The sequence below is a fragment of the Mus musculus genome, chromosome 8 (assembly GCF_000001635.26).
Source record: "Mus musculus strain C57BL/6J chromosome 8, GRCm38.p6 C57BL/6J".
In the NCBI taxonomy this organism is placed as follows: Eukaryota; Metazoa; Chordata; class Mammalia; order Rodentia; family Muridae; genus Mus; species Mus musculus.
The window spans coordinates 59,218,804-59,222,047 of NC_000074.6; the positions used below are offsets into that span (position 1 = coordinate 59,218,804).

The 3,244-nt window shown below is 44.2% G+C and overlaps 1 pseudogene; it reads left to right on the forward strand.

The window, feature by feature from the left end:
* Positions 432–2,497, forward strand: Gm5740 (predicted gene 5740; annotated as a pseudogene).

Sequence of the window (3,244 nt, forward strand, 5' to 3'; positions counted from 1 at the left end):
TTTGTTGACAAAGAAGTCAATTTAAATCCATTTCTTCAATAGTATTCATAGTTAATAGCAACTTCTTTATAGAAAGTACATATATAATACACATTATATACATATTTATGTAATAATAACTAGGTGATACATATCTTAAATCCAGTCAATATGGAAACAAAGAGTTAACAGCTATGGTATTTTAATTTTCTTACATTGAACTGACATCTAATAATATGTATTACACACTATTGCTAATTTTTCATTATAAGGATATTTTATGCCATAATTAGTCCTCTATACGAAAACTAGGAAAATCACCTTCCTCATGACACTGGGAATAATGAAGACTGGAATACTCTCTATGTACATATGTGTGCACACAAATGCATACATAAGTTAAAGAAAATGTAAGTGTGTTGTCTGGATACTGGTTAAATAATGGCTTCCATCAGTCACAGGAGCCAGCCCTGCCTGCAGTTTCCTGAGCTAAGAGCTTCTGCCCACACAGAGCAACTAAGGCCTGGCTCTAGCAATGGCCTTCACAAATCTGTGCAAAGTACTCCTCAGTGACAGCCTGGCCCCCTGCTGCTGGGACATCCTGCAAGATGGAGGGCTGCAGGTGGTGGAAAAGCAGAACTTGTGGAAGGAGGAGCTGATAGCCGAGCTGCAGGACTGTGAAGGTCTTATCATCCAGTCAGCTACTAAGGTCACTACTGATGTTATCAGTGTAGCAGAGAAGTTTCAGGTGCTGGGAAGGGCTGGTACATGTTGGAAACCTACCTGTGGTTCACATGAACTGGGTTTCACCTGGGAGGCAAACCAGGACTGAAAAGAGAGGGGAACTAGGCGGAAGAGAGAGAAATGGAGCCAAGACAAGGTTCCTGATGAAGGATCAAATGTCAGAGGAGCTGCACCGCAGGTGGCTCCGCCTCAGTGGAGTAAGGTCTGAACCAGCCTGCCTAGGCTGGAGGAGGTTACAGGTACAGGCAGAGACAATGTGGATCTGGATGCTGCCACGAGGAAGGACATCCTAGTCATGAACACCCGCAATAGAAACAGCCTCGGTGCTCCTAGTTATGAACACCCCCAATGGAAACAGCCTCGGTGCTGTGGAACTCACACCTACGTGATGATCAGGCAGATTCCCCAGGTAACAGCTTCAATGAAAGATGACAAATTGGACAGGAAGAAGTTCATGGGGGCAGAACTGTGAAAACACTGGGAATTCTTGGCCTAGGCAGAATCAGAAGAGATGTGGCCACCTGAATGCAGTTCTGCGGAATCAAGACTGTAGGCTTTTACTTTTACTTTTCATCTCTCCTGAAGTAGCGGCCTCCTTTGGTGTTCAGCAGTTGCCACTGAAAGAGAACTGGCCTCTCTGACTTCATAACTGTCCATATCCCACTCCTGACTTCCACCACAGGCTTGCTGAATGAAAGCACCTTTTCCCAGTGCAAGAAAGGCATGTGAGTCGAACTGTGCTCAAGCAGGCATTGTGGGTGAAGGTGCCCTGCTCCATGCCGTGCAGTCTGGTCAGTGTGCTGATCCTGCACAGGATGTGTTTACAGAAGAGCCACCACAACCACAACAGCCACCACGGGACCAGGCCTTAGTGGACTACGAGAACCTCATCAGCTGTCCCCAACTAGGCACCAGCACCAAGGAGGCCCTGAATCGCTGTGGGGAGGAAATCGCTGTCCAGTTTGTGGACATGGTGAAGGGGAAAACTCTAACATGGGTCAAAAATGCTCAGGTCCTTACCAGTGCCTTCTCTCCACACATCGAGCCCTGGATTGGTCTGGCAAAAGCACTGGACATGCTGAGGTATGCCTGGGCTGGCTCCCCTAAAGGGACCATCCACGTGTTTACACAAGAAATATCTCTGAAGAATGTTGGGACCTGCAAGAGCCCTGAAGTCATTGTTGGTCTTCTGAGAGAAGCGTCCAAGAAAGCAGACATGAACTTAGTGAACCCTAAGCTACTGGTGAAAGAGACTGGCCTCAATGTCACCACCTCCCATAACCCTGGGGTCCCATATGAGCAGGGCAGCGGGGGAATGCCTCCTGACTTTGGTCATGGCAGGTGCTCCTTACCAAACTGTCGGCTTGGTCCAGGGAACCGCACCAATCCTACAGGTGCTCAACAGATCAGTCTTTAGGACAGAGAGGCCACTACCCAGGGACCAACCGCTGCTCATGTTCCAGGCTGAGCCCTCCAATCCTGTAATGCTGCCCACTATGTGGCAGAGGCAGGTCTATAGCTGCTGTCCTACCAAGCCTCCAAGGTATCTGATGGAGAGACCCGACACATCATGGCCTCTCCTCCCTACTGCCCAATCTGGAAGACTGGAAGCAGCATGTATCTGAAGCTTTCCAGTTGTGCTTCTGACCCTGGAGATCAGCGATCCCAGCACTTCAGGTTCTTCTGAAGAAACCTGCTCACTGTGACCCAAAGGGGGAGGGGATCGCAGAACCAGGGCACCTGCCTGAACTAATATCTAGTAAAGAATCTAACTAAAAAAAAAAAAAAAGATGGCTTCTAGCACTTTGAAATGCAATGATGAATATAATTATTTTGTATGAAAATTAATCTGATGCATAATTAGGTAGCATAGTATTCATTATACTTTATAGTAAACAATTTTGTAATATTATCCATATATATGTCTGTGTGTGTATGTAAAAATATATTATATCTCCATGATATAATAAATAAATATATCTCCATGATAAAGTTAAATAAACTGATGGGAAAATGTGTGCAAATGCCCTTTGATTGTCCCTAGGTTTCATGTACAAATTGACATATATAAATGAATGTCCTTAATATTAAAAGGCTTCTACAAACTCTTAAAACTCTGTTTCTGTCATTTGCCCATTTCATCCTCTCATTTTACCTATCAGTCAGTCCTTTAGGTGTTCTTTGATACAACAGGCATTCTATTAATTTGTGTATTCCTTATGCTTGTTCCTTTTTTTCTTTTTTTTTCAAAAATTTGGTTACTGGGTCACTCAGATGGCTCACTGGGAAAAGGCTCACTTGTACTTGCTATGCATGACAGGTAACTTTAGTTCAATACATGGGACCTAAGTAAAGGTAGACAGAGATACCTACATCAAGAAGCACTTCAAACATCATAATGCCAGATGCCTAGAACAAGTGCAAAATTATAAACAATCAAGAAATTGTGCCTCCTCCAGTAGATCAGAAAAACTATTGTGCTATATGTCGGAAAAAAAAAAAACAAATTAGTTGAAGTCAA